Source organism: Oncorhynchus clarkii, chromosome 6, assembly GCF_045791955.1.
Source record: "Oncorhynchus clarkii lewisi isolate Uvic-CL-2024 chromosome 6, UVic_Ocla_1.0, whole genome shotgun sequence".
NCBI classification, from domain to species: domain Eukaryota; kingdom Metazoa; phylum Chordata; class Actinopteri; order Salmoniformes; family Salmonidae; genus Oncorhynchus; species Oncorhynchus clarkii.
The window spans coordinates 4696095-4706648 of NC_092152.1; the positions used below are offsets into that span (position 1 = coordinate 4696095).

General features: G+C 43.4%; 1 protein-coding gene across 1 annotated transcript in view; it reads left to right on the top strand.

Annotated features, from left to right (window-relative positions):
* The first annotated feature begins 380 nt into the window (after nucleotides 1-380).
* The window catches only part of LOC139411875 (ras-GEF domain-containing family member 1B-A-like), a 48477-nt gene continuing 38303 nt past the window's right edge, over nucleotides 381-10554 (top strand). Inside the window, exon 1 of the mRNA XM_071158625.1 lies at nucleotides 381-645. The gene's annotated coding sequence lies outside the window, so the exon portion shown is untranslated. The remainder of the gene's footprint in view (nucleotides 646-10554) is intronic.

A 10554-nucleotide genomic window follows, 5' to 3' on the forward strand; every position in this document is an offset into this window, starting at 1 on the left:
TTAGTCCCCAGAAAACATTGCTTTGAGACACCATTCACGACAGTTTATTATTGGATCCCTACAATGGTAATGACATGCGTGTGTTCAAGGATTTTCTCATTTATTATCGCATATCATGATGCGTAAAATTGCAAAAGAGCGCTCGTTTTGCATGGACCATTGCCCCGGGTGAGTAAAGAGTTCACTTGAGGACCAATGGAAAGGTCTAAAATGTACACACTCCTCACACCCGGGGCACAGGGCTATGCAAAACGAACTTGCTCATTGACAAGCGAGCGAGTGCCCCAAGCTCGTTCTCGTCTCTGATTGGCTGGCCTGCGGTATCGTCAAGTCATTAGTCGACTTTCCCGGTTTCTCCAGCTCAAACAAGTCAACACGTTTGGAGTGAGGATCTCCGCTGCGCAGTCTCGCTGCAATATGACTGTGGATGATTGTGTGTTATACCAAGAACTCCGTCAAGCCTTGTGAAAACCGTGAACACCACGTTCCTTCAACTCGTGATCTGTAAGAGAAAATGCTGAATGTAAGGACAGAGGAAACCTGCGGCTGAATATCAGTAGAAGCTCACAGGTTTCGTTGGAGAAAGTGCTCGCTTTATTCTAGTGGGAAAGATATATTGAGGATTCTGCAGTTACTTATTCTGAGGTGAGATATTTTCCTTTTTATGGTCTACTTTGGTGTAAATATTGGGATTTGATCCATTTGCTTTAGAGTTTAGTTTGAGAATAATTTCGCCCCGTATTGAATGACTATCACAGTATGCCTAGGTGTTCTGTGCGCTCTGAGAGGACGGCGATGTGTGCAGTCTACTCTGTAGGTTGCTGCTTCTGGGGGGGATGTATTTTGCGTTCTTTTTTTTTACTGCGTCTGACTTGTGAGTTTTGTTGAGATTCAAGCGCTATAGGGGTTTATTTGGATTCATTCTCTGTGCTTTGATGAATATACGGAATAGATTTGTAGCCTAATAAATGAAAAAAAAAAAAAATCGTTGTCAAACCCAGTGGTTTTCAGTGTACCACCAACTGATTTCTTTCCCTCTGCCCAGAGTGAGTACCCATGAAGTACCCCCTCTTGTGCATTTTTCTAGTAAACCTAGGGTCTCTTGAGTCTTCTCAATTACCCCTGTGGGTAGACTAAGTACCCCCAGGGGTCCTAGGATCCCTTGTTGGGAGCCACTGGTCAACCCATGGGACCTAGGTAGGTTGTATGCTATGCTAGTGTGATTTGACTAAAACACACAACAGTCACTTCTTCTGTCTACTGCAATGACTGGCTATGCGGAAACAGGTTGATGGTATTGTTGCTGTATTTAAGAGTGTTTTCCTCACTAACGCGCAGAATGTATTTTATAACGGGACCTGTTTTCTAACATGATATCGTTTTCATTACTACCTAGGTGGTTTGTTTTTATTTACCTCCTCATCAGGGTCCCTTCCATGGCCTTTGCTTAACCTGTTAAGTCTACAAGGTTTAGTAAAATAAAATAAATAATCAATATAGATAGATAGCCCCTAGATAGGTTTCCTTTAGCCCTCAGCCCAGACTTCAGCCGGTGAACCAACGATATCTAGTTCTTAATCTCCGATTCTATTTCTTAATGCTGTAGGTGAGTGACATTCTTCATGCTTTAGATTGTTTAACTAAGGGAGGAGGAGGGGGGTGGGGGTTCTGTTTATTTTAGGCTCCTCCAAGAATCTCCTTCTCGTCCCTATTCTCTCCCCCTCATCTCGCTTCGCTCTCTCAATTTCAATTTTAATGTATGGGCTTTATTGGCATGGGAAAACATATATGTTTATTATTGCCAAAGCAAGTGAAATAGATCATAAACATGAAACAGTGAACATTACGCTTACAAAAGTTCCCAGAAAAATAAAGACATTTCAAAATGTCATTATGTCTATATACAGTGTTGTATATCTTCTCCTCTCTTTCATTTCCAGGGACTTTACAACGGTGTTTGTTCTTCACTTTCTTGGAGAATCCCTACTGTTGACCAATCATTTTGAAATGTCTTTTTTATTATTCTGGGAACTTTTGTAAGCGTAACGTTTACTGTTTAATGTTTATGATCTATTTCACTTGCTTTGGCAATATAAACATATATGTTTCCCATGCCAATAAAGCCCATAAATTAAAATTCACCGGTTGCCCATTTCACAAATCTTGCTGTTGTGATGGCACGCTGGTATTTCGGCTGATACGGGAGTTAATCAACATTGGATTTGTTTTCGTGTTCTTTGTGTCTCTGTGTAATAATCTGAGGGGGAATGTGTCTCTAAAGGCGTTTGCATATATTATGACGACATTTTGTGACGTTTTTCTTCATGTTGGACTTCGGGTGATTTTCACTGTTCGGGGACACAGCATTTTTCTTTATGGAGGCAAACTACGTCCCTTTTTATCGGTGATTGGTCAACAGTAGGGATTCTACAAGAAAGTCTTTGTCGTTCAACGAGAGACTGGTTTCAATCCACATTTTTTATTACTATTGAAAAACACTGCACCAAACATCTTAGTTAGAGTTAGAGGTAACTAAGATCTCTTTTGGCAAAAACGTCAAAAATGAATGACAGATTTCTTGAGTAATCTTAGATTAATTTAGACTATGTTGAGGAAGTGTATACTGGCTATGGCGTCTTATAATAGACAAAATATTATTTCCACTTTTTTTTCTCGTTTTTTAAAAAGGGGATGTGCGGTTTGGCTAGTTGATTTGGGATGCATTAATATGGTCATACATTTGGCAGGATGTTAGGAAGTGCAGCTCAGTTTCCACCTCATTTTGTGGGCAGTGAGCACATAGCCTGTCTTCTCTTGAGAGCCAGGTCTGCCTTCAGCTGCCTCTCAATAGCAAGGCTATGCTCACTGAGTCTGTACATCAACGCTTTTATTAATTTTGGGTCAGTCACAGTGGTCAGATATTCTGCCACTGTGTACACTCTGTTTAGGGCCAAACCTCTCTCTCCCTGCATGACTCCACCCAGGCCTGAGGCGTGGGAATAGGATTTCCTGTGTACTGTTTTACAGCCCAGGATAACTGATGGTCTCACCGTCAGTGACTGAAGTCTGCAAAAAAAAAAACACTACAGTGAATACTGTAGTATTTACAATTTACTATAGTATAAATACTTGAGTAAAAAAAATAGTAGTGTATACTGCAGTAATTAATGTAGCTTTTGTTCTATCATCTTTTACATAGAAGTGAGGTCTTTTTCCTTCAGGATACCTACTGGAGAAATACAAAGAGAGCACATTTTCCATGACCTGTAGGTAGGTAGTGAGGTAGGTAGGTAGGTAGTGAGGTAGGTAGGTAGTGAGGTAGGTAGGTAGTGAGGTAGGAAAGTAGGTAGTGAGGTAGGAAAGTAGGTAGTGAGGTAGGTAGTGAGGTAGGTAGGTAGTGAGGTAGGAAAGTAGGTAGTGAGGTAGGAAAGTAGGTAGTGAGGTAGGTAGTGAGGTAGGTAGGTAGTGAGGTAGATAGGTAGATGGGTAGGTAGTGAGGTAGATAGGTAGGTAGTGAGGTAGGTAGGTAGGTAGTGAGGTAGGTAGGTAGGTAGTGAGGTAGGTAGGTAGTGGGATAGATAGGCAGGTAGGTAGGTAGTGAGGTAGGTAGTGAGGTAGATAGGTAGGTAGTGAGGTAGGTAGGTAGGTAGTGAGGTAGGTAGGTAGTAAGGTAGGTAGTGAGGTAGGTAGGTAGGTAGTGAGGTAGGTAGGTAGTAAGGTAGGTAGGTAGTGGGATAGATAGGCAGGTAGTGAGGTAGGTAGGTAGTGAGGTAGGTAGGTAGGTAGTGAGGTAGGTAGGTAGTGAGGTAGGAAAGTAGGTAGTGAGGTAGGAAAGTAGGTAGTGAGGTAGGTAGTGAGGTAGGTAGGTAGTGAGGTAGATAGATAGGTAGGTAGTGAGGTAGGTAGGTAGTGAGGTAGGTAGGTAGTGGGATAGATAGGCAGGTAGTGAGGTAGGTAGGTAGTGAGGTAGGTAGGTAGTGAGGTAGATAGGTAGGTAGTGAGGTAGGTAGGTAGGTAGTGAGGTAGGTAGGTAGTGAGGTAGGTAGGTAGTGGGATAGATAGGCAGGTAGTGAGGTAGGTAGGTAGTGAGGTAGGTAGGTAGGTAGTGAGGTAGGTAGTTAGGTAGGTAGGTAGGTAGTGGGATAGATAGGTAGGTAGTGAGGTAGGTAGGTAGTGAGGTAGGTAGTTAGTGAGGTAGGTAGGTAGTGAGGTAGGTAGGTAGTGAGGTAGTTAGGTAGGTAGGTAGGTAGGTAGTGGGATAGATAGGTAGATAGTGAGGTAGATAGATAGATAGGTATATAGGAGATGAGAATGTGCAGGGTAGTATTCACTATAGTTAAAAAATGTTTTCGCAGACTGTGGTGTTATCGGGGACATTTCTGTAGTAGTGAATACTAGTACTACTAAATACTAGTATATTTACTATAGTATACTACAGCATTCTATATTAAGTACTACACATGATTGAGGGATTCTACAGTGTTTCATATATTATTCTACAGAATTGTATAGTAAACTGTATAAAACATTTGTTTTTGTCATGTGGGATTGTAGTACGTCACTAATCACTACCTAAAACATGTCACTACCCTTTTACTTCCATATCATGGCCTATGACAAGGATAGGGGCGGCAGGGTAGTCTAGTGGTTAGAGTGTAGAGGAGGCAGGGTAGACTAGTGGTTAGAGTGGAGGGGCGGCAGGGTAGTCTAGTGGTTAGAGTGTAGAGGAGGCAGGGTAGACTAGTGGTTAGAGTGTAGAGGAGGCAGGGTAGACTAGTGGTTAGAGTGTAGAGGAGGCAGGGTAGACTAGTGGTTAGAGTGTAGAGGAGGCAGGGTAGACTAGTGGTTAGAGTGTAGAGGAGGCAGGGTAGACTAGTGGTTAGAGTGTAGAGGAGGCAGGGTAGACTAGTGGTTAGAGTGGAGGGGCGGCAGGGTAGCCTAGTGGTTAGAGTGGAGGGGCGGTAGGTAGCCTAGTGGTTAGAGTGTAGAGGCGGCAGGGTAGCCTAGTGGTTAGAGTGGAGGGGCGGCAGGGTAGCCTAGTGGTTAGAGTGTTGGACTAGCCAGTTCAAACCCCCGAGCTGCCAAGGTACAAATCTGTCGTTCTGCCCCTGAACAGGCAGTTAACCCACTGTTCCTAGGCCGTCATTGTAAATAAGAATTTGTTCTTAACTGACTTGCCTAGTTAAATAATTTAAAAAGTAAATTAAATTGAATCGGTTGTTTCCCTGTGGCGAGAAAGTACCCTAGTTCTTTAAGACTTGCCACACGACTCGTGTCATCAGGTGGCGTGTGGTAATGACTGGGCGGAGGGTAGTGCCAAGGAATGACTGGGAACAGATTGGTTTTAGGATAGGAAACACATGGTTATTTTTAAGTCATGGATAACCACTAGGCTACCTGCCTCCTCTACACTCTAACCACTAGGCTACCCTGCCACCTCTACACTCTAACCACTAGACTACCTGCCTCCTCTACACTCTAACCACTAGGCTACCCTGCCACCTCTACACTCTAACCACTAGGCTACCCTGGCTCCTCTACACTCTAACCACTAGACTACCCTGCCGCCTCTACACTCTAACCACTAGGCTACCTGCCTCCTCTACACTCTAACCACTAGGCTACCTGCCACCTCTACACTCTAACCACTAGGCTACCCTGCCTCCTCTACACTCTAACCACTAGGCTACTGCTGTTTATAAACCAGACAGTCGTTTCTATTTGTGCGTAGGAATTAGTTTGGATTTGCCTGGTTAAATAAAGATGTCAACATGTAGTAAATGTGTTAACTCATGATGTCAACATGTAGTAAATGTGTTAAATAAAGATGTCAACATGTAGTAAATGTGTTAACTCATGATGTCAACATGTAGTAAATGTGTTAACTCATGATGTCAACATGTAGTAAATGTGTTAACTCATGATGTCAACATGTAGTAAATGTGTTAACTCATGATGTCAACATGTAGTAAATGTGTTAACTCATGATGTCAACATGTAGTAAATGTGTTAACTCATGATGTCAACATGTAGTAAATGTGTTAACTCATGATGTCAACATGTAGTAAATGTGTTAACTCATGATGTCAACATGTAGTAAATGTGTTAACTCATGATGTCAACATGTAGTAAATGTGTTAACTCATGATGTCAACATGTAGTAAATGTGTTAACTCATGATGTCAACATGTAGTAAATGTGTTAACTCATATGTCAACATGTAGTAAATGTGTTAACTCATGATGTCAACATGTAGTAAATGTGTTAACTCATGATGTCAACATGTAGTAAATGTGTTAACTCATGATGTCAACATGTAGTAAATGTGTTAACTCATGATGTCAACATGTAGTAAATGTGTTAACTCATGATGTCAACATGTAGTAAATGTGTTAACTCATGATGTCAACATGTAGTAAATGTGTTAACTCATGATGTCAACATGTAGTAAATGTGTTAACTCATGATGTCAACATGTAGTAAATGTGTTAACTCATGATGTCAACATGTAGTAAATGTGTTAACTCATGATGTCAACATGTAGTAAATGTGTTAACTCATGATGTCAACATGTAGTAAATGTGTTAACTCATGATGTCAACATGTAGTAAATGTGTTAACTCATGATGTCAAAATGTAGTAAATGTGTTAACTCATGATGTCAACATGTAGTAAATGTGTTAACTCATGATGTCAACATGTAGTAAATGTGTTAACTCATGATGTCAACATGTAGTAAATGTGTTAACTCATGATGTCAACATGTAGTAAATGTGTTAACTCATGATGTCAACATGTAGTAAATGTGTTAACTCATGATGTCAACATGTAGTAAATGTGTTAACTCATGATGTCAACATGTAGTAAATGTGTTAACTCATGATGTCAACATGTAGTAAATGTGTTAACTCATATGTCAACATGTAGTAAATGTGTTAACTCATGATGTCAACATGTAGTAAATGTGTTAACTCATGATGTCAACATGTAGTAAATGTGTTAACTCATGATGTCAACATGTAGTAAATGTGTTAACTCATGATGTCAACATGTAGTAAATGTGTTAACTCATGATGTCAACATGTAGTAAATGTGTTAACTCATGATGTCAACATGTAGTAAATGTGTTAACTCATGATGTCAACATGTAGTAAATGTGTTAACTCATGATGTCAACATGTAGTAAATGTGTTAACTCATGATGTCAACATGTAGTAAATGTGTTAACTCATGATGTCAACATGTAGTAAATGTGTTAACTCATGATGTCAACATGTAGTAAATGTGTTAACTCATGATGTCAACATGTAGTAAATGTGTTAACTCATGATGTCAACATGTAGTAAATGTGTTAACTCATGATGTCAACATGTAGTAAATGTGTTAACTCATGATGTCAACATGTAGTAAATGTGTTATGATCGTTGTGTTTTTTGTATTTTTATTTTTAAACACACAGCCAGCGAAGTTACTATCTAAAACCAGCCGTCCGTATATATCTGGTGTCAATCTGTTCCTTTTGTTCATGCTTGCTTTGCTCTACCACACACACACATACCAAGTGGCAAGGCTTAACCAATCCAAACAGCAGCAGTGCTAAAGTTAGGCCTTTGTTTCAGCGGAGGCGTTGACACGTTGGCTCGTATAGTCTCATGATCTCCATCTTACCGCCAGAGAGACACATGGTGCAACAGATGCTAATCTCTCCATTCTGATGTAAATCACTGTGGTGTGTTCTCACTCAAGGAGATGGGATGTGCGTGTGTGTGTACGGATGAGGGAGTTGTGTGTGTGCGTGTACGGATGAGGGAGTTGTGTGTGTGCGTGTACGGATGAGGGAGTTGTGCGTGTGTGTACGGATGAGGGAGTTGTGTGTGTGTGTGTGTGTGTGTGCGTGCGTGCGTGCGTGCGTGTGTGTGCATGCGTGTGTGTGTGTGTACGGATGAGGGAGCTGTGTGTGTGTGCGTGCGCGTGTGTGTGTGTCTACGACACACCCATCACACACCCCTCTCCTTCCCTGGCACTCGTGCAGTGGGACGACATAAATAAACTTCCTGAATAGAGGGAACGGCGTCTTTTTGTAGGCACTAACTCTGACATGGTTTGTTGGCCAAAGCCTATGGGGAGAATTTATGGAGGTTTTTGGACAAAGTCCGAAAACAAGGTCTGTTGTAAACGAGGAGATCTGATACGTTTTGTTCTATGACATCATCTTCACCAGTTACTTTTTGTGAATTTTTAAGAATTTATGTAATAATAATATATATATATATATTTTTTTTAAGTACATAAAGGCTTTATAATTCATACAGATCATGTTAACTGACTGATATTATCTCATAGAACAAAACGTAAAGGTGATGAATGGCCTAGTGGTTAGAGTGTAGAGGCGGTAGGTAGCCTAGTGGTTAGAGTGTAGAGGTGGAAGGTAGCCTAGTGGTTAGAGTGTAGAGGAGGCAGGGTAGCCTAGTGGTTAGAGTGTAGAGGCGGCAGGGTAGCCTAGTGGTTAGAGTGTAGAGGCGGGCAGGTAGCCTAGTGGTTAGAGTGTAGAGGCGGCAGGGTAGCCTAGTGGTTAGAGTGTAGAGGAGGCAGGGTAGCCTAGTGGTTAGAGTGTAGAGGCGGCAGGGTAGCCTAGTGGTTAGAGTGTAGAGGCGGCAGGGTAGCCTAGTGGTTAGAGTGTAGAGGAGGCAGGGTAGCCTAGTGGTTAGAGTGTAGAGGAGGCAGGTAGCCTAGTGGTTAGAGCGTAGAGGCGGTAGGTAGCCTAGTGGTTAGAGTAGGTAGCCTAGTGGTTAGAGTGTAGAGGTGGCAGGTAGCCTAGTGGTTAGCGTGTAGAGGAGGCAGGGTAGCCTAGTGGTTAGAGTGTAGAGGAGGCAGGTAGCCTAGTGGTTAGAGTGTAGAGGTCGCAGGGTAGCCTAGTGGTTAGAGCGTAGAGGAGGCAGGGTAGCCTAGTGGTTAGAGTGTAGAGGGGGCAGGGTAGCCTAGTGGTTAGAGTAGGTAGCCTAGTGGTTAGAGTAGGTAGCCTAGTGGTTAGAGGCAGGTAGCCTAGTGGTTAGAGGCAGGTAGCCTAGTGGTTAGAGTAGGCAGCCTAGTGGTTAGAGTAGGTAGCCTAGTGGTTAGAGGCAGGTAGCCTAGTGGTTAGAGGCAGGCAGCCTAGTGGTTAGAGGCAGGCAGCCTAGTGGTTAGAGGGGGAGGCAGGTAGCCTAGTGGTTAGAGGCAGGTAGCCTAGTGGTTAGAGGCAGGTAGCCTAGTGGTTAGAGTAGGCAGCCTAGTGGTTAGAGTAGGTAGCCTAGTGGTTATAGGCAGGCAGCCTAGTGGTTAGAGGGGGAGGCAGGTAGAATAGTGGTTAGAGGCAGGTAGCCTAGTGATTAGAGGCAGGTACCCTAGTGGTTAGAGGCAGGTAGCCTAGTGGTTAGAGGCAGGCAGCCTAGTGGTTAGAGGCAGGTAGCCTAGTGGTTAGAGGCAGGTAGCCTAGTGGTTAGAGTGTAGAGGAGGCAGGTAGCCTAGTGGTTAGAGGGAGAGGCAGGTAGCCTAGTGGTTAGAGGGAGAGGCAGGTAGCCTAGTGGTTAGGGGGAAAGGCAGGCAGCCTAGTGGTTAGGGGGAGAGGCAGGTAGCCTAGTGGTTAACGCGCTGGGCCAGTAAACAAAAGTTGCAGGTTCAAATCCCCGAGCTGACAAGGTGAGAAGTGTTATCGTTCTGCCTCCTGAACAAGGCAGTTTAACCCACTGTTCCTAGGCCGTCATTGTAAATAAGAATTTGTTCTTAACTTACTTGCCTAGTTAAATAAAGGTACAAATTATTAACTCATAGAACACAACCTATAAGATCTTCTAAACCTGACATTATTTTCAGTGTTTTATTCCAGAGCCCTATTCCTTTTCCCTGTAGGAATGGCTGAACGAACCAGAGGTAACTGGGTTTTAGGACTACAAGCTGGCGAGCTCTATAGGGCAGACGACCATGGGTCGGCCTATTGTCAGGTGGGGACCTGGGGGTCTGGTTGTGCCCCGTGCCGGTCCAATCAAAGATCCCATTGTGTGGAGCCCCATGGCCTCAAGGAGAAGGCTTTTGAGGAGACTCCAGGAGTCTGCCTGGCTGGTATTTGCGATGGAGCCCCCAATACGAGAGAAGGTTGCACATGAGTGTGTGTTGGCATTCCACTACCGCTGTCTGCCTGGTGGTTCAGTTGGGGCTCTCTGTCTCTCTCTCTCTCTCTGTCTCTCTCTCTGTCTCTCTCTCTGTCTCTCTCTGTCTGTCTCTCTCTCTGTCTCTCTCTCTGTCTCTCTCTATGTCTCTCTCTCTGTCTCTCTCTCTCTCTGTCTCTCTCTCTGTCTGTCTCTCTCTGTCTCTCTCTCTCTCTGTCTCTCTCTGTCTCTCTCTCTCTGTGTCTCTCTCTCTCTCTCTCTCTCTGTCTCTCTCTCTCTCTCTGTCTCTCTCTCTCTCTCTGTCTCTCTCTCTCTCTCTCCCCCTGTCTCTCTCTCTGTCTCTCTCTCTGTCTCTCCCCCTGTCTCTCTCTCTGTCTCTCTCTCTGTCTCTCTCTCTCTCTCCCCCTGTCTC